The sequence below is a fragment of the Herpailurus yagouaroundi genome, unplaced genomic scaffold, assembly GCF_014898765.1.
Source record: "Herpailurus yagouaroundi ecotype Mexico unplaced genomic scaffold, PumYag 141, whole genome shotgun sequence".
NCBI classification, from domain to species: domain Eukaryota; kingdom Metazoa; phylum Chordata; class Mammalia; order Carnivora; family Felidae; genus Herpailurus; species Herpailurus yagouaroundi.
Genome location: NW_024412396.1, coordinates 643938 through 664004, shown reverse-complemented (window position 1 = coordinate 664004; position 20067 = coordinate 643938). Strand labels below are relative to the sequence as shown.

The following is a 20067-nucleotide window of genomic DNA, read 5'->3' as shown; positions in this document are numbered from 1 at the left end:
ACTCAGTTCATTGAGCATTCGACTTCAGCTCAGGCCATGATCTCATGGTTCATGGGTTCGGGCCCCACATCAGGCTCTGTGCTGACAGCTTGGAGCCTGGAGCCTGCCTTGGATTCTGTGTCTCCCTCTCTCTCTGCCCCTCCCCTGCTTGTGTTCTCTCTCTTAAATAAATAAATAAATAAATAAATAAATAAATAAATAAAATGTTAAAAAAAAAACAAATAAAGTGACTTGAAGAGGTTAATGTCTCAGATGCTACAGGTAAGTATTGGCAGTTCTGATATTAGAACTTTGACTTCTAGCTAAGCAAAATTTATGATAGACCAATGATTGGCAAGCAGGAAGGTAGATAGATTAGATAGGTAGATAGATAGATGATAGATAGATAGATAGATAGATAAAAGGCAGGTAGATAGATATAGAGAGATACAGATAGAATAGATGCTCTGATAAGAAAATTGACAATGAATCCATCTAAGACTTAGATTCTAAGTATAAGTGCTATTTCTCGTAAATCAATCTAAAATATGGACTTCCACTTGTAGTCAGGATAGAGGAACAGCGATTGGATTTTGCCTGAAACTGCTAAAAAAAATGAATTATATGAAATGATAGATTTTCAAGGCATTGACAAGAGACAATGAAGTACAGTGATCATTGAGAGAGGGGCCACGAAACGAGATGAGCTTACTCCCCCAGCCTCCCCCCTGGGGAGAGTTTCTAGGCCAGGTGGTACAGAGGGGGGACCGAGGCAGAGTCTGTCAGTCTCCCTGAGTTGAGGCGATAGAATTGAGAGTCCAAGGAGGCCCAGGCAACTAGGGTTCATGGGGCAGAATACCAGGGGGCACAAGACTGCGGAGAAAGAACTCCAGTGACCTGCAATGAGGAAGGTATCACTACACATCTATCAGAATTGCTATAATGAAAAAATAGTGAGACTGCGAAAGCCTGGAGAGATCCAGAAAAACTGGCTCTGTCATACATTGCTGATGGGAATATAAATGGTACAATTACCCTGGAAAACAGTTTGGAAGGTTCTTAAAATACTAACTATATATTATAATACAACTTGGTAATCACACTCTGGGGTGTTTACCCCAGAGAAATGAAAACATATGTCCACACAAAAACCTGTACACAAATATTAACAGCAGTTTCATTTGCATCAGCCAAAAACTGGAAGCAGCCCAAATATCCTCCACCAAGTGAAGGGCTAAACAAACTGTAGTACATGTGTACCACGGAATACCACTCAGCAATAAAGAGGGACGATCTGCTTATACAACAACCTGGATGAATTTCAAAGGCATTATGCTGAGCGAAAAAAAAAAAAATATATCACATGGTCATGTACCGTATGACTCCATTTAGATGAGATCATATAATATGGAGAACATGGTAGTGTTCATCAGGGGTTTAGAATGGTGGGAATAAGGACACAGATGTGACTATACAGAGGTACCACCAGGGAGATCTTTTTGTAAGTGTTTTTTTTTAACTACTGTCTATACCTATGAGTGTGGGGCTCAAACTCACAACCCTGAGATCAAGAGTTGCATGCTGTACGGAATGAGCCAGCCAGGCGCCCCCACAGGGAGACCTTTGTGGTGATGAAATAGTTTTGTATCTTGATTGCAGTGGTGATTGCATGAATCTACACATAAAATAAAATGACACAGAACTATACTCACACACATTATGCTAATGTCAATTTTACACATCATGCTAATGTGTAAGATGTAATCACCAGAGGAGACAGGTGAAAGGTACGTTAGACCTGTACTATCTTTGCAGCTCCCTGTGAATCAATATTTTTTTTCAGAATAAAAACTTATTTTAAGTGTTAAGGCTCATTATAGATGTTTTACATAATAGTATAGAGAAACACACGCATGCAAACACCAGACCCCCATCTAGACAGTTATTTACACTTGGTGTATATCCTGTGGTCTTCTCCCACCCCACTCAGCCCTGTGTTGATGTTAAGTTCAACATGTCCATAAAAATTACAAGTTGAGGAGTGCCTGGCTGGCTCAGTCTATTGAGCCCCCAGCTCTTGATTTTAGCTCAGGTCATGATCTTGCAGTTCATGGGATCGGGCCCCACATCAGGCTCTGTGCTGACAGTGTGAAGCCTGTTTGGGATTCTCTCTCTCCCTCTCTCTCTCTGCCCCTCCCCCACTCATGTGCTGTCTTTCTCTCTCTCTCTCTCTCTCAAAACAAGTAAACTTTTTTTTTTTTTAATTACAAGTTGCGATGTCAGATGGTAGTTAAGTATAGTGAATATAGGAGCCTGTATTAGCAGGCGAGTCTGATGTGGAGATACACATTTGGGAGACATCAGCTTATGACCAGGTACCTAAAGTATGAGACTGAATGAGCATAAGTATCAAGAGAAGTTTGGTTTTCTACTTTGTTTTGTTTTTAAGAAAAGAAAAACAACAGCTTGTTTATTGATAATAAAGACTAAGCAGAGAGGAAAACCAATAATGCAGGAGCAAAAGGCAAGATTTGTTGGAGCAGTGGTGTTTGAGTGCTCAGACTGAAGACGAATTGCCTGGGTTTATGCGTAAACATGTGTTATTGTATCTGTGAATCACACTTCAGGAGAGTGAAAGGGACATACAACATATTTTCTATAAAAGCTTGGATCTGGAGACATGGTTGAGAACCACTGGTTTACACAAGAATTAGTAATGGTCAGGGATCTTGCTACACTGTGCACTTGGGAGCTTTTTCTTCATTCTGTGGTTGCAGCTGCTACTGCCCAGTGACAGCTGACTCGATGGATAGTGCCGCTCAGCTCTGGGCTGGATGCTCTCCAGCTATGAGGAGTTTCTTAAGATGAGACACAAAAGGGAAAGGGAACAACATTTCACTAATAAGGAATTCGACTCTGTTGTAGATCCCAGATAAACCATTGGCTTTTATCCCCAGGTTTTGGTCATGCACTTGTCCAGCAGATATACAAAAGTCCAGAGTGGGGACAGTGGGGTGGGGAGGCATTTTTCAGAGATGGACATGTTATTTGAGATGACCCAGTGTTTAAATTCTGGCATCTGTTAGGACTCCAGTGTGCTCCATCAGTTTAGCCTGACCCACCAAACACAAAGGGCTCTAGACTATTAAGGATATGCGGCAAACATCTTGAGAGTAAACACTTCCTTACGATATCATGTAATGTAATTTTTCTTACAGAAACAGTTCTGAAGGTTCTGCTCTACTCAAGGGTGGCCAGCCACGGAGGTAAGTAGAGACTGAACCTTAACTGAGCTCTGCTCAACACACCGTACAAATGGGCACAGAGCCGACTTCACCCAGAGGAACTGGCTTTTCTTCCAGCTCATACAAAGGTGTTTTTTTAGGCTTTCTAGGGATCTAAATCGAGGGCTTTTCATTTTGGTTCATTTTCACCTAGATGACCTTATATGACCCTTACAACTTCCCCAACAAGTAAGAAGAGCTAGAATTATTTCTCCTGTTTTATAATAACATTGAGGCCTTAAGATGTTAAGTGACTCACGTAAGGCCACGTAGGTAGCAGGTACCAGAACAGGAGCAGGACTCTGATCTACAGTCTCCCACCTGTTGTTCCTTCTCTCATACCATCTGTCTCGCCCCTGATGGTCTGTTCCAGTTGAGGTCCTTTCCTCATGGAACTAGAGAATAACTGGCTACCATTGATGCCCAAAACAATCTTATAAACATCCATCTAATATAAGATAGACATTTTCCATTATTAAAAATCAGTTATTACACTTATTAAAAATTGTATTAAAATTGTTATCAAATTCTTATTAAAAATTACAATTCACATTTGTAAAATGAACTCACATAAAGCTGCTCACTGTCTACAGAAATCAACCCCTCTAACCTCTGCCAAATCTTTCATTCTTATAATCTTTTCATCCCCTCGAATTGCTGCAGTTCCCCTGGTTTGGGCTTGTCTTGTTCAGTCCCTGTGTAGCCCTGGTTTCATTTGGTAGATGATCCTCTGGGGGAGTTACAGTACTATGTCTTATTCTTTCTAACTGAGTGGTTTTGGCAGTTTCTCTAATGTTGGGGGAGTTTTGTTAATAATATATGACCAATAAAACAGACCACAACCACCCTATTCTGGTGCAACAGGGACTTCCAGAACCAACAAAGTCTACAGAAAGAGCTCCCCCAAATCACACCTAACATTCTACACCTCTACTAGGAAAGATGCCAGCTCACCAACATGATGGGTTGCATTTGCAATAAAAATTATGTTATCCATTTTTATCAATCAGCATAAGAAACATTCACTGACTTCTTTAAAATAGACTTAATTATCATTAAAGACATATTGTCTAAAATTTTTTTTGAAATGGCTTTATTATCTGATTTACATGCCACAGAAACAACCAAATGTCCTTGTGAGTTGGATTATTCTTAGTCTGAAACTTCGTAAGGTTTCACATTTGAAAATTATCAGCTGTAAACTAACCACAGGCATTTTGAAGCTCTGTCACCTACAGATAGTTTTTATTTTACTCTACTGCTTGCCTGGAGGCTCTGTTATAAACTACAGACTGAAATTGTGCCTTTAATAAAGGACAGTGTCAGAGCCTCATGAAAAAGGATTTGTACCAGATACTTAAAGCTATTGACTATTTATTTATTTGTTTGTTTGTTTGTTTATTTATTTCAAGTAGGCTTCATCCCCCGTGTTAAGCCCAACACAGGGCTTGAACTCAAAACCCTGATCAAGGCCTGAGCTGGGATTAAGAGTAAGACATTTAACCGACTGAGTCATCCAGGTGCCCCTGTTGACACTTTAAAGCATAGATTCTTAAGAACAGGCTTTTGAGTTAACACCACTTAGTCAACTTTCATACCAAGCCTGTGGACTGACCCAAGATTTCCAAAACTCCTTTTAGTCAATAAGCAGACAACTTCATGAGACTGCTTACTCAAGATCTCAAGATCCAGCAGAACAAGAATTAGTTGTATGGGACTGAATGAACTGATAAGGAAAGTTTGCAGAAAAAAAAAAAAAGAAGAAGAAGAAAAAATTTGTAGTTGTTTGTATGGAATATTGTTTTGTTTTATTTTATTTTATTTTTTAATTTACATCCAAGTTAGTTAGCATATAGTACAACAGTGATTTCAGGAGTAGATTCCTTAAGCCACTTACCCATTTAGCCCATCCCACCTCCCACAACCCCCCCAGCAAACCTCTGTTTGTTCTCCATATTTAAGAGTCTCTTATGTTTTGTCCCCCTCCCTGTTTTTATATTATTTTTACTTCCCTTCCCTTATGTTCATCTGTTTTGTTTTTTAAATTCCTCATATGAGTGAAGTCATATGGTATTTGTCTTTCTCTGACTGATTAATTTCACTTAGCATAATACCCTCTAGTTCCATCCACGTAGTTGCAAATGGCAAGATTTCATTCTTTTTGATTGCCGAGTAATACTCCATTGTATATATATACCACATCTTCTTTATTCATTCATCCAAGATGGACATTTGGGCTCTTTCCATACATTGGCTATTGTTGATAGTGCTGCTATAAACATTGGGGTGCATGTGTCCCTTCGAAACAACACACCTGTATCCTGTGGATAAATGCCTAGTAGTGCAATTGCTGGGTCGTAAGGTTGTTCTATTTTTAATTTTTTGAGGAACTTCCATACTGTTTTCCAGAATGCCTGCACCAGTTTGCATTCCCACCAGCAGTGCAAAAGAGATCCTCTTTCTCCACATCCTCACCAACATCTGTTGTTGCCTGAGTTGTTGATGTTAGCCATTTTAACAGGTATGAGGTGGTATCTCATTGTGGTTTTGATTTGTATTTCCCAGATGATGAGTGATATTGAGCATTTTTTCATGTGTCGGTTGGCCATCTGGATGTCCTCTTTGGAGATGTGTCTATTCATGTCTTTTGCCCATTTCTTCACTGGATTGTTTTTGGGGTGTTGAGTTTGATAGCAAAATATTGTTTTAAAGCTTTTTTGTTGTTGTTATTTTTGAGAAGGAGAAAGAGAGAATGCACACAAGGAAGGGGGAGAGGGAGAGAGGGAAACAGAATCCCAAACAGACTCTGCACCACCAGCCAGAGCCTGATGCGGGACTCAAACTCACAAACTGTGAGATCATGACCTGTGCCGAAGTCAGACGCTTAACCAACTTGAGCCACCCAAGCAGCCCTGTTTAGAATACTGTCTTAATGTTCTACTTCAGTGTTGATGTTGTTTTGATGTTCTATTTTGAATATCAAAATAAGGCTTTTTTCTTTCTTCTTAAACTCTCTATAATCTATAACAAGTTACTAGATTCTACTTTTTAAAACTGAAACAAACATTCTTAAATGATATCTGATTCTTACTGACTCACGCACCACTGCCAAGAATTCAGGAAGTCTCCTTACCTTTTTTTAGTACGTAAGTATTTTACCAGGTCTCCTTACTTCTCATGGCAGTATAGTTATTTGCATAAGTCCAGTAAAAATTTGTCCTCCTTTTCTGGGACTCAGTTGGGTAAGCATCCTACTTCAGCTCAGGTCATGAACTCACAGTTCATGTGTTCAAGCCCCAGGTAGGGCTCTGTGTTGACAGCTTAGAGCCTGAAGCCTGCTTTGGATTCTGTGTCTCCCTCTCTCTCTGCCTGTCTCCCACTTGTACACTCTCTCTCTCTCTCTCTCAAAAATAAGTAAACATTAAAAAAAAAATTTTTTTTTAAGAATTTGTCCTCCTTTTTACCAAAATATAATAGAAAAATCAGTTATGCAACCAAGTTCTTGCCCAGATGTCATTTTTGAGAATGATCCTTGTTTAATCCAGTATGATGAACTAATGTCTACAAAGTCATCTCAGGAAAACTTGTGTAGTACCTGGTTTACAGGGTCCCAGTTTTGCAGTAGATGAGGAAGATCTCTTCTTGTCAGGCCAGGAACTTTAGGAAATTGTGGGGACCTTGAGAAGAAAGGAATTCACCCAAATTTATGGGTACAATGGGTGAAACCTAGTGGAAAGGGTTTCTTGGGCTTGGTTTTTCTAAACCGAAGGTAGCAAACAGTAGAGGCTTTTAAAAGTCCAATCTGAGATTCTGAAGGAAACTTCCAGAAAAAAGTAAATTTTGTGGCCTAGTCAATAATAGTATGGCTCTAGATTTACAAAGCAGATTAAGAAGACCTATGTGGTAAATGAACACTCTTTCTGCAAGTGTATAAATAATCAGACGAAACCAACAGTATTGCCCCTTACTTTTTTTCTTTCCCACTGAACTGAGAGTTTCTTAACTTCTCTCTTACCCTCAGTGCCTAGCACAGTGTTTGGCATGAAGAAGGTAGTCAACATTATTTATTGGAAGAATAAAAATCAGGTTATGGAATTGTATTTGTGCCTGATTCCGCCCACGAGGCAGTGATGGAGGGTTGGGGAGGTAGGGCAGGGGCCTGAGCCCACCAAGTATGGTGTCCTCTGCCCACTTCCAGCTGTAACTTGGGGGAGGGGTAGCATCCATTAAAAATAAACTCATAATTAGCTTCAAAAATACTCCCGGAATAAATGAACACATAAGTAAAAATAATAAAATAGGGAGGAGAGATGAAACAAGATGGGCAAAATGTTGATTATCGTTGAGTTGCAGGTGGTGGGCACTTGGGGATTAATTATACCCTTCTCTCCCACTTCAATGCAGGTTTGAAGTTTTCCACACTAAAAAGTTTTTAAAAATCGCCTTGGAGGAGAAGAAAATTACACAAAGTAAGTCTGAGGGCTCTGTGAGAAATGGAAATGAGGGATGAGTGAGTTCGGGCAGTTTCTTGGTTTTGTTTTTGGATTTTTGCATCCACTAATTCAAACCACTCCCTGACCCACTTTTGCCTTCCTCTTCTGGCTATCCACTCCTGGGACATTTGCAGAACACCAGAGGTTTCCTGGAAGAGTGAGCATAGGGAGGGAAGTGCTCAAGTAGATTATTTCAGCACTGAATGCTGGCAAACCTCCCACACACTGGTCTTTCAGCTGAGCCACGCCAGATCTGAGACTGGGCAGCAGCCAGATATTGCCATGAGTAGAATGGGAATGGAATGTTCTCAGGGCTTAAGAGGGGGCAGAAGAGGGGGGTACATATGTCTGAATCAATGCTGGAGACCAGAGAAGAGACACCAAGAAAGTGGGAAGCACTGTGCCCTCTGTTTGTCATTCCCTCCCCCAACAGTGACACTGGAGGAAATCAGGATCAAATGTAGTCAATCTGGCCCCAGGAGAGAGGAAGCTGGACAAAAAAATGAGCATTGTTCATTTGTGTTAGACTACAAATGCTCTTTCAGATTATCTTCAGGTCAACATGGCTGCATGTGGGGCCAGTTATTGGGAAACACAGGGTAAAACTCACCTCATGACACCTTATGACTCTTGAGATTTCTTTCCATTACATTCCAACAAAATTCTCTCCTACTAGCTTGTCATACTGTGTAAGATTCCACTGTTTGAGATTCATTTCTTTAACATTCATCTCCTTCCCCTGCCTTTTTTTTTTAAACAAAATTACTCCCAAAATGCTTGACACATTCAATTGGGCTTGCAGTCAATATCAACTTAGTGTGATTCCTTGTAACAAAATGCGTTGTCTCTGAGAAATAATAGCTAGCATATGAGGTGCTAAGTACCAGAGAATTGTGTCAAGCGCTCTATTTACATTTTCTCATCTAGCACTGTGAGGTAAATGATACTATAGCTCCATTTTATAAATGTGGAAAGAAGGCTTTAGGAACTTTCAGTAAAATGACTAAGTGACAAGGGCAGCATTTGAACTCAGACCAGTATGACTAAAAATCTCTGTTCTTAGGGCACCTGGGTGGCTTAGTCAGTTGAGTGTCCGACTTTGGCTCAGGTCATGATCTCACAGGTCATGAATTCAAACCCCACGTCAGGCTCTGTACTGACAGCTCAGAGCCTAGAGCCTGCTTTGGATTCTGTGTCTCCCCCTCTCTCTGCTCCTTCCTTGCTCGTGCTCTGTCTCTCTCTTTCTCAAAAATAAATAAACATTTAAAAAAATTAAAAATCTCTGCTCTAGGAAGCCAAGTATGGAAATAGACTGTCAGGTTGGGGGGATTCTTGACAATCCCTGAGGTGCATGATGGTACTAGACACTGGGAGTGAGAAGGAAAGAGCACTAATAAAGAAATGTGTGAGTGTGTGTGTGTGTGTGTGTGTGTGTGTGTGTGTCTTCTGGAGTGGAAATTAACCACTTGTGAAATGGTTGATAGGTAATAACAACTCTTTTAGCATGTCCACAAAATACTGAAAGAATGAACTTCACAGAGAAAGAACCAAACTTTCAACAATTGTCATCATGTGATATTTCAACCTGAGGTAGTTGTCAAACAAGCTTTAGTGGAACCCCATTTAACTCAATTAGCAAAAAGCCTCTGAAGTCAAAAGAAGACATACCAGCTAAACTGGTGGCTTCTAATCTTTTAATCACAAGGACAATTTATTATTCCCAGCCGTTTTGAGTTCCTACAAGTAATATTATAACATGTAGCATTGTAACATTAAATTGCAATTATTTCTCCTGCTTAGACCGAGATTAGATAACAAAGGCATCCGGAAAGGCTGGATGGCCACCGGAAAGGCTGGATGGCCACCAGAAAGGACTTCCGGAGGTGGAAGCAGTACAATTACCCGAGCCCCCTTGGGTCCTGTCCTCAACTCACACATCCACACATGATTTTGTCTGTACGTCTGGGGCTTTTCCATCTCACAGGATTGACTCATACGAACCACTCCCAAAATAAAACTATAAACAAGAGCTGCACTGAAAAATACATACAGTGGGAAATAAACCACCGATGACTTAAGAGAGAGATCAAATAGTGAACGGATATTTGCTGAGTAAGCAGGAGTGGTGAGCAGTTTTGGGGTTCAGTCAGGCCAGGATGAGGATAAGGAAACATTTCTGACTCCAAATTAAGCACTAAACCAGCATCTTAACCCTGAGATGTGGCTTATAGAGAAGCAATTCCCCAAATGTAGAATTTCTCTTTCTAATCTCCAAGCTCCCCCCAATCTCCTTCTTACAATATATCTGCACGCTTGTTGGTTTGTATCCTTTTATACTTTACCTTGCTTCAAGAAAAGATTAAAGACAGCTTGCAAAACTATCTACAATGAATGATAACACAACTCAAATTTAGGGAAAAGGAAAGAGGAAGAATACAGCTTTATGGATTAAACTTTAGTTGTGAGGATGCTAAAGTCACTATACTTGCCTAAGCCTGCATTTTGGTCCCCAAAAGCTGGAGTCTGTGGGTTCTTAGTCCATCCCATTGACAGATTAGGAGTTTGGGTAGATTAGGAGTTTGATTTTACAAATGGTGGTTACTATTTACCAAATGCTGATCTGACATGATGTAATTCGCAGACAGTACAAAACATTTTTAGTTTTGAGATTTTGCTATTATATTTATGAATCACAATTTAATTTTCTAATTTATATTAATGAAAAAAACTTACCAGAGTTTTTAATAAGAAGGAGATAACCAGGGTTGTCTCAATGGGTTGATACAATTCAAATAAACTTAGTTTTAGTTAGCATGTCATAGGCTTATTTACAGTAAACTTGTGGTTTTCATAAAGATTTCTAAAATGTTAAAATTAGCTCACAGACCTCAATATTTACAATCCTTCATGTAAGAAAACAATCTTGAAAGGACAAAAGACAGTCAACAATGGTATGAAAGAAGGAAAGAAAGGAAGAAGAAAGAGAAAGAAAGAAAAGAAGGATCCTAGGTCAAGAAAGTAAACACAGGTGCCCCTCAATCTGCAAATGAGATACTTTCCCAGTGCAAAGAATCATCCCATGGGAAAACAATAAAACTAAAACTTCAGAGTAAAGGGGCTTGCTTTCTCTGCATGAAACTATCTCTGGTGCCCTGGTCAAGTGATAATGATTGTTGGGGCAACTAGTGGTCCAAGGAGCAGAGGCTTTTTCCATGGGAAGCCACTACACCCTGGTAAGGTCCCCAGATGGACAAGCCAGTCCTATAGGCATGATGCTGTTATATGGCAAATTACAAAGCCCAGGACAGAAACCATGCACCAAAGAGAAACTCTGCCTTTTCTGTACTTTCTTGAAATTAGAGATCAAGTTCACTTGGGTCGGCAGACATTGGTGCAGAATTAGCATAGAAGAGGTACTCAGTAAGATTTGGTGAAGCAGAGATGAAATGAGGGAAGAGAGAATGAGAAAAAGAGGGAGAGATCCCAAAGCAAAGCTCTAGCCCACAGCCTGGAAGATGAGCTCAGGGGAAAGGAAGCATCCTAGACTCCTGGACTTCTGACAGTCTTCCCAGTTTCTATGCTCTTAGAGAGTCTCTTTCTTTCCTCCCCTAGCATACGGTTGCTTTGGCTTAGCCAGCCAGGTAAGTGATTGAAGTTCTGCCTTCAAAGATAAGACAAGTAAGAAAAGGGAAAACATTTACAATCTGTAGTAAGACATATTGATAAGTAAGACATTCAGATCTTCCTGAATTCATATTGATCTTCTCAGCTGAGATACTGTTACTATGTAGGAGAATGGGTGCCTGGGTGGCTTAGTGCCAGACTTCAGCTCAGGTCATGATCTCATGGTCCTTGAGTTTGAGCCCAGCGTCAGACTCTGTGCTGACAGCTTAGAGCCTGGAACCTGCTTTGGATTCTGTGACTCTGTCTCTCTCTGCCCCTCCCCCACTCGTGCTCTCTCTCTCTCTCTCTCTCTCTCTCCCTCTCTCTCTCAAAAATAAATTAAACATGAAAGAAAGAAAGAAAGAAAGAAAGAAAGAAAGAAAGAAAGAAAGAAAGAAAGAAAAAGAAAGAAAGAAAGAAGAAACTCATGCCAAGGTATTTAAAAATGAACTGATGGAGGGCGCCTGGGTGGCTCAGTCAGTTAAGCGTTCAACTTTGGCTCAGGTCATGATCTCACAGTTTGTGAATTCAAGTTCTGCACTGGGCTTGCTGCTGTCAGCACAGAGCCCTCTTCAGATCCTCTGTCTCCCTCTCTCTCTTCCCCTCCCTGACTTGCACAAGCTCTCTCTCTCTTTCAAAAATAAACTTCGGCGGGGGGGAAAGAAGTGAACTGATGTGATATCTGCAACATCTTACTTTCAAATGGCTCAGGAAAAAAAAGAAGTGTGTATGTGGTACAATACTAAAAATTGATGGTGGAAGGCACGCTAGTGTTTATCACATTATTCTTTTGACTTCTCTACAGTCTTCAAGATTTTCAAAGTAAAAGGTTGGGGACAAAGTGGACGTTAAAATTTCCAAAAAATATGTCAAATCCTTTGTACACCAAACCCGTAATAGTGCCTATCTTGACTGAGGCATTCTTTTTTTGCCCTTTTTCTTGTTGTGGTTTTTTTGTATCGTCCAACTAGTCTACATTAATATGTATTGTTTTTGTAATCATGTAAGACTTTTATTCTATTTATTCTTATTTAAAATTTATTTTTAATAATAAAATAAAGATTAAAACAATAAAATAAATTTATTTTAAAGCTACATATCTATTTTTAAAGGCCACAGCAAGGACTCTTCCTTCTGCCCCAGTGGCCTCTCTCACCAAACTCCCTGCTCTGTTGCCCCAAACCCAGAGCCAGCCAAGCAAGCTCCCTACATACCATATTTCTTGCCTGTGCTCCCATGCGTATCACTAGTTCCATAACCTTCCTCCCCACAAACACTTCCCTCATAAGCTACTGCCCACACAAAACATACTCCATCTAAATTTCTCTCCTGGAACAAATGGCTTCTTTCACCACTGACTACACCTCTGTGCAAAGCTTCCATCCATAAACCAGTCCTTCCCCAAAGTTCCTGTATAACGCTTTCCCCACCTATGCCTCTGAGTCAGTCCCTGATGAATTTCTCCTGGTGTGCTGCTGAAGATTTCTCAATTGCTGACACAAAAGGTTGCCCTTCCCTGCCGGATGAAGCAGCCAATTGCTTCCACTTTTGTCTGGGATCAGTCACAGCTCCCTAGTCTTCCTGACCTAGCACCCCAGCTCCTCAGCTCCCATCCTACAGCAGGTCAAGCAGAAATGGACGCACATGGATATACAATCATTGCAGCAGGAGCACCTGCCTACATCTTCAGCCTTATCTCCCACAATCCCATTGTTCACTCCACTCTAATGCCATGGCCTTCTTGCTGCTCCTAAATTGCTAAGTCCTCCTAGAACCTTGATGCTAACTGTACCTTCTGCGTCTACACTCTTCCCTAATCATTGCATTGCTCATCCCCTCATTTATTCAGGCCTCTGGTCACATGACAGCTCTTCAGGGAGGACTTCCCTGCACTAATCCACTTGAAATTGTTCTCCCCTTTATTACTTTTTTTTTTTAATAACCTTACTGAGGCATATTTTACATATCATAAAATTCACCCTTTTCAAGTGTGTAGTTCAATGACTTTTCGTAACTTTACTCAGTGATGCAACCATCACCATAAATTAGTTTCGGAACATTTTCACCCCTGAATAAGATCCTTTATGCCCATTTAATTTTCATTTCCACCCTGAGCCCCAAGAAACTACTAATCTACTTTCAGACTCTATAAGTCTGTCTCTTTTGGACATTTCATATAAGTAGAATAAGAGTAAAGGTTCTTTTTTTTTTTTTTTGTATCTGAATTATTTTAGTCAGCATGTTTTGAGATTCATCCATGACATAACATGTGTCAGTAGTTTGTTTCCTTTTATTGCTGAACATATTCCATATATTTTGTTCACCAGTTTTTTGTTTTCTGGTTATTATGAGTAATGTTGCTGTGAACATTTGTGTGTAAGTCTTTATGTGTTTATGTTTTTTTATTATTTTAAATATTTTATTTTTAAGTAATCTCTACACTCAACATAGAGCTCAAACTCACAATCCCAAGATTATGAGTCACATGCTCTACTGACTGAGCCAGCCAGGGCGCCTCTCTGTGGATATGTTTTTATTTCTCTTTGGTAGATACCTAGAAGTGAAATCGCTGGGTCGTATGGTAGGATTATGCTTAACTTTTTGAGAAACTGCCAAATATTAAAGTGGCAATACTATTTTACATTCCCATGAGCGATGCATGAGGGTTCTTGTTTCTCTGTATCCTTGCCAACATTTTTGATGTCTGCCTTATCTATTATAGACATCTGGTGACTTGAAATGGCATCTGATTGTAGTTTTAACTTGCCTTTCCTTCCTCTATTACTATCCATTCCTTCACTTTATTTTTTCTTAACATTTACCATTACCTTAGATTTTTTTACATTTGTATTTATTTGCAAATTGACTCCTCCAATTTAAGGTAAACTCCATGAAGGCAGGAGTATTTTCTCGTTCTTCTCTGTTCTCTAATCCCTGGGACATTTATTAAGTTAGTGAATAAACATACCCTCCTCATGTGTTCCTCTTTTTCTTGCCAAGCAGCCCAGAAAAATACACTTGATGAATGCCTGTCTGAGACACTGAAAAGCTTCAAGCTTCTTCAAGGCTTCAATGGGCAGGCAACAGTTTATAAGTTAATAATTTTGGTTTTTGCATACACGTGCATACATGCACATGCACACACACACACATACCAGTATTTCTGTGTATGGCATAATACATCTGATTATCAAAAAGACAAAGTTCAAAATAAATGGAGGGGAAAAAATGGACAAAAGCAATACAGGGTGGTCAGGTAAAAGCTATGGTTATCTGAGTGGCCATTATGTTGCTAAATGTCAATACTAGGTGCAGATTGATGACGAGACCTGACACAGACATACTCCGAATAAAAACTGAGCAGGATTATTTATCTAAAGGTTGCAAAATAACTCAGAGAGATGAACATATTTTCCAACTCAGACAGGACTACAAACATCTTGACTCCAATACCTTTACCAGAAGGGTGTATTATCACTGAAACTCTAAGTAAATGAAGGCCACATTAGACTCTATGGAAAATATAGCAGTATCTCTCAGTCCAGCCTAGTTGTACTCATAAGTGAGTGTGAATATGCCCAAAGCCCCTCCTTGGCTGGAGGCACTTCATGTGGCTAAGGGTCATATGATACATAATACTACTGCAGAATGCAGTTTGTTTCTTTAAGGCATCTCTCTTGGACTCTCCAAGCTAGTAGATTCTGGTCTGAGAACATTCCTGAATTGAGTATTTTGGAACCATAACAGGGATCAGTTTCCTAGATCTTGGGAATCCTGCTAACAAGTCTTTAGACCAGCCATAGAGCTATCTTGAAATGAAGTGTCAGTAGGTAGGAAATATTCTAGAAGACAGACAGTCAAAAAGAATGACAGAGTAGCAGAAAATATCCGAAATTACTTGTACCATAACTCTATCCTAGTTTTTTTAAGCACTAGTGGTTCCTATCCATGTATGAAGGAGGAGGAAGAGTTGGCAGAGTAAGCATCCAAGGAAATTACCCTCTCCTGGGCCCCAAATTCAGAAAGTCACATAATTTTGCATTTCAGGAGCTTCACAGGCTCCCTTACATCCTATCCATGGGTCCAGAGTGAGAACATTTCCACTCCAAAACAAGTATATTAACAACACTGTGCCAAGTATCGACTTTATCCCCTGACAGCAATCAAATTGTTTTCATACTTTGTTTGATGGACTGAGTGGGATACTAACAATGATGGTAACTGTATATTATGATTGGGGGGAGGGGAGCAGTGAGATATTGAGAGCTGGAATTGACCTTAGGCAACCTTTGATGGTTTGCATTGATAGAACTAGAGCAGATCAGGCTACACATAGTGTAGTACTATATTCCTACTAATCTTTTATAGCAGGAGCTCAGGTAGAAATAGTTCCAAATAAAATAGGAAAAAGGAAGACTAAGGCCAAAAATCAAATAGCCAACAAGCAAAATGGCATTTTAAAAAATATGAGGGGTGCCTGAGTGTCTCAGTTGCTTAAGTGTCCGACTTTGGCTCAGGTCATGATCTCAGGGTTTGTGAGTTAAGGGCCTCTGGGCTGTCAGCCCAGAGCTCTGAGCCTGGAGCCTGCTACAGATTGTGTGTCCCTCTCTCTCTACCCCTCCCACCCTGCTCAAGCTCTCTCTCTCTCAAAAATAAACATTAAAAAAAAAAAAAAACACAAATAACAGAGAGAAAAGAAAGAAAACAAGAAAAAAAGAGAGATTGGCAAGAGAGATCATAAATTTCCTAAAATGAAAAAACTCAGAACGGAAGTGAAAATGAAAAACAAATAGAAGAGTAGAGGGTTTTGACCTGAAAACCAGAGACTAAGGATTCACTCCAAGCAATATCAGATCTGATTTCTTCCAAACCTAAATTCTGACAAAAAAGATTACGGACTGGAAATTTTCCATTTTCATTAAAGTCCAAGTTTACAATAACAGAAAAACCAGGCAGAGAGCCAGTGTTTGTTCAAAAGATGTCCTTTAGAAACACAAAGTAGTTATGAAAAGCAGATGCATGTTTACAAAGGAAAAATGAATGCAAATCTAAGCCAAATCAGATTTAGACCAGAGGGCACAGCAGAGGAAGAACAACTGTGGTCTCTCCCACCTTCTTCTTTTAAAGGGACAGCAGTGGTATTATCTCTTTGTCTCTATTCCTTTATTTTTTCAAAGTCCTAATGTCCAGCAATGGTATTATCTCTATTCCTTTATTTTCTTTTAAGTCCTAACGTCTATCCCTACCATACACTTTTATTTATTTATTTATTTATTTACTTACTTACTTACTTATTTACTTATTTATGGGGGAGGGGAAGAAAGAGAGAGAGACAGAGAAAGAGAGTGGGGAGGAGGGGTAGAAAGAGGCGGGAGAAGAGAGAGGTTCTTAAGCAGGCTCCACACTCAGCTCAGAGTCCAGTGTGGGGCTCTGTCTCACAAACCCAGAGATCATGACCTGAGTTGAAATTAAGAATTGGACACTCAACCAACTACTGAGCCACACAGGTACCCCTCTTTGTCTCTATTCCTAAAGGCAACCAACAAATGGACTGGGAATTGGCTAAAAGCAAAAAACATTAAAGCCATATTCTTCCTTTGTTTCTAAAAATGTTGAGGTGATAGACATGTGTCCTTGAGAGCACTTACCTAAGTCAATAAGAAAACACACTAATTATGATGCAAAAACATCTCTAAGACATTAAAGAAAATAGCATGATGCAGAACAACACATATAATGTATTAACTTCTGTGGACAATAAGAGGAAGAGAAAAAAATAACGTGTATTTGTATTTGTTAATATTTTTATAGATACTGGAAGAATGTGTGAGAAACTATTAAGTCATTACCAGTGGGGTGGGGAAGGAAAGGCAGATGAAGGACAGGATGGAGGTAAAACTTTACACATTTTATGTTGAGTAAGTTTTTAAGTATGTGTTCAAAATTTTAATCTGAAAAAGGAGAAAACTACTAATTTGACTTAAGTGTATGTATTTTTCATTTCCAAATTGCTTGCGCTTTTGCCTTTACATTTTGCTTTATAACAGCATATTCTTTTAAATACTGCAAAAGCCTCCAACCTGATTAAAAAATTCTAAACACCACCGGTTCTGTTATTCTATACGGCTAGTTTGGGGTGAAAGTATTTCTACCATCAGAACAACTCTTTCTGCTTCTCGTTAGGCTTCAATCCATCAAAATAGTAACAGGATTTTCACCCATCAATTCCTACTTAAAAAGCCTTAAATGGCTTGTCATACTGCCTAGAGAAGGTTCTTACTCCTCAGCCTGAAAAGAGACCCCCGAACAATCTAGCCTTGTCCACCTTATTTCCCAGTGCTCCTTTTCACAATGTCTTTAATTTCACCATTTTGTTCTGTTCAATGATCAAACATTCTCGAATTTGCCTGCATGCAGTAACTTCTGCCATGTCCTCTTCACCAATGTTTTCTGTAAGGTCTAACTCAGTCTCACCGGTCCTTCCTACTCCCCATCCCAGGTTGGTTCACTTTGAATACCCATAGCATATTTTATCATTGGCACTTAGCATGTGCTACTTCTCACACATTATTCCTTTTTCAAAAATTTTCCAAATGTTAATATAACATAGGAAAAGACTAAAAGTAGGCATAGAAGGCACAACTAATTCAGCTTTTAATGCATATATCCTGTCTCCCCCTCAGATTGGAAGCTCTTTGTCTTATTAGCAGTTTATTTTATGGCTTTAAGACAATGTTGTATGCAATGTATATGATTAATAAACATTATTGGTATTGATAAAGATGACCATGACAGGGCCAGGGTAGAAAGCCCTAACTTGAAGTGTGTGTGTTTTTTGCCACCTATCCTGAGATGCAGGAAAATGTCCATTTTGTAGGCCCCTCTAGAGAGCAATAGTGTCATCACCAGTTGTTTTCAAGAACTACCCTTTTCTGGGTCCTCCTCCCAGACCCATCTCCCTTGACTTTTGCTTTTATTTTCTTGCTCATCTAAACTGGTAAATTCATTTTGGTTGAGTTGGTTGGCACTTTGAAGACGCTTGATAAGCAAAATGTAGTGTATCCATACAATGGAATAGTACTCAATTATGAAAATAAATGAAGTACTGATACATGCTACAACTTGGATGAACCTTGAAAACATTATACTAAGAGAAAGAAGCCAGTTAAAGTCCATATGATCCTATTTACAATTCCCTTCATATGAAGGCCCAAAATAGTTCTATCTTACAGAGCAGAGAGTAGATTAGTGGTTTTCAGGAGGGTTGGGAGCAGAATAACTAAAAGGTACAAGGTTTTCTTTTGAGTTGATGAAAATGTTCCAAAATGGACTGTGGGGATGATTGCACTTATGTGTGAAAATACTAAAAGCCATTGAGCTGCACACTTTAAATGTGTGAATTTTATTGTATGTAAATTATCTCATTAAATAAGCCTTCAAAATAGAAATTAAAGGGGTGCCTGGGTGGCTCAGTCAATTAAGCATCCTACTCTTGATCTCGGCTCAGGTCATAATCTCAAGTTCATGAGTTTAAGTCCCACACCTGACCTGGCTCTGTGCTGATGGTAAGAAGCCTGCTTGGGATTTCCCCCTTCTCTCTGCCCTCCCCCCCTGCCCCCCGTTTGTGCTCTCTCTCTCTCAAAATAAACTTTAAAAAAGAAATCAAAGACAATGTGTTTGTGTTTTCTTTCTCCAGCCCATATGCCCTTGAACCTAGTATTCCAGTGCATTTAGGATACTCAGTACCTATAATTAAATAGTACTTGCCTGTAGCTACTTTCCTTGTCATATCTTAGTTTTCCTATAAAGAATGTACAATTTTGTTACTACAGGATATTCAATGTCCTAACATGAGTATAATAATAAACACTTCTGTAAAGTCAGTAAACCTTATTCTTCATACTTAGAACTAAAAAATTAGACTCTTGCATGAGGACAACAAATGAATATTCTTCTTGAATCTAGTATTCTGTCACAAAATTTATGATGCCCTTTACAGGGTAAATGGGCAAACCCATCTACTAAGTCTAAACACCAAAGATGTGCTTAAATATTCCACCTGAGTCTCTCTGGGACATGTTTTTCAGATGGCACCATTCTCATTCCTGAGCTCATCTCACCAAGAGCCAGATCAGGGTGAGAAAGCTGAGCACCACATGCACTCTCTTGTAACTTCCAAGTATTTGCCCATGTCTCATTAGAGCCCTGCATGTCCTCTGTTCTAATCACACCTGTTGTGATAATGACCCACGGAACATGACTACATTTTATAGCTCTGTGCTTTCACTCACCTGGTGTGAAATCCTTTTCCTGCCTTCTGTCCTTTAGGACTGAACTCAAAAGTTTTCTATGAAACTTCCCTTACCAAACCCAATTCTCAAGGTCCAGTGTATACAACTGGTCTATCCTTTGGGTTCCCATTGTATGTAATGTGTAGAATATTCTATACTGTCTTATAGTGACAGTTAATGGTTTCACAAATATATCTCTTAAGATTAAAGGGCAGTTAAAGAGAACCTTTGTTATATTCTCAATTTAACATTCTTAGCTGAGTGTTATAGAGGTAATTCAATAACTTGATTAAAAGAAATGTTTATAAACCATCTCATTAGATGAACAAGTTGCATATATATCTAAAGGACACACAG

The 20067-nt window shown here is 39.4% G+C and overlaps 1 protein-coding gene and 1 long non-coding RNA gene across 2 annotated transcripts in view; both read left to right on the top strand.

Moving 5' to 3' along the window:
- Nucleotides 1-5718, top strand: part of RNASE9 (ribonuclease A family member 9 (inactive)) — a 67548-nt gene extending 61830 nt beyond the window's left edge. The window contains exons 4-5 of the transcript XR_005790705.1: nucleotides 3198-3245; nucleotides 5673-5718. The gene's annotated coding sequence lies outside the window, so the exon portion shown is untranslated. The remainder of the gene's footprint in view (nucleotides 1-3197; nucleotides 3246-5672) is intronic.
- A 36-nt stretch (nucleotides 5719-5754) lies between these two features.
- Nucleotides 5755-20067, top strand: part of LOC121031406 (uncharacterized) — a 31393-nt gene continuing 17080 nt past the window's right edge. The window contains exons 1-2 of the long non-coding RNA XR_005790704.1: nucleotides 5755-5784; nucleotides 7668-7732. This is a non-coding gene — a long non-coding RNA (uncharacterized LOC121031406). The remainder of the gene's footprint in view (nucleotides 5785-7667; nucleotides 7733-20067) is intronic.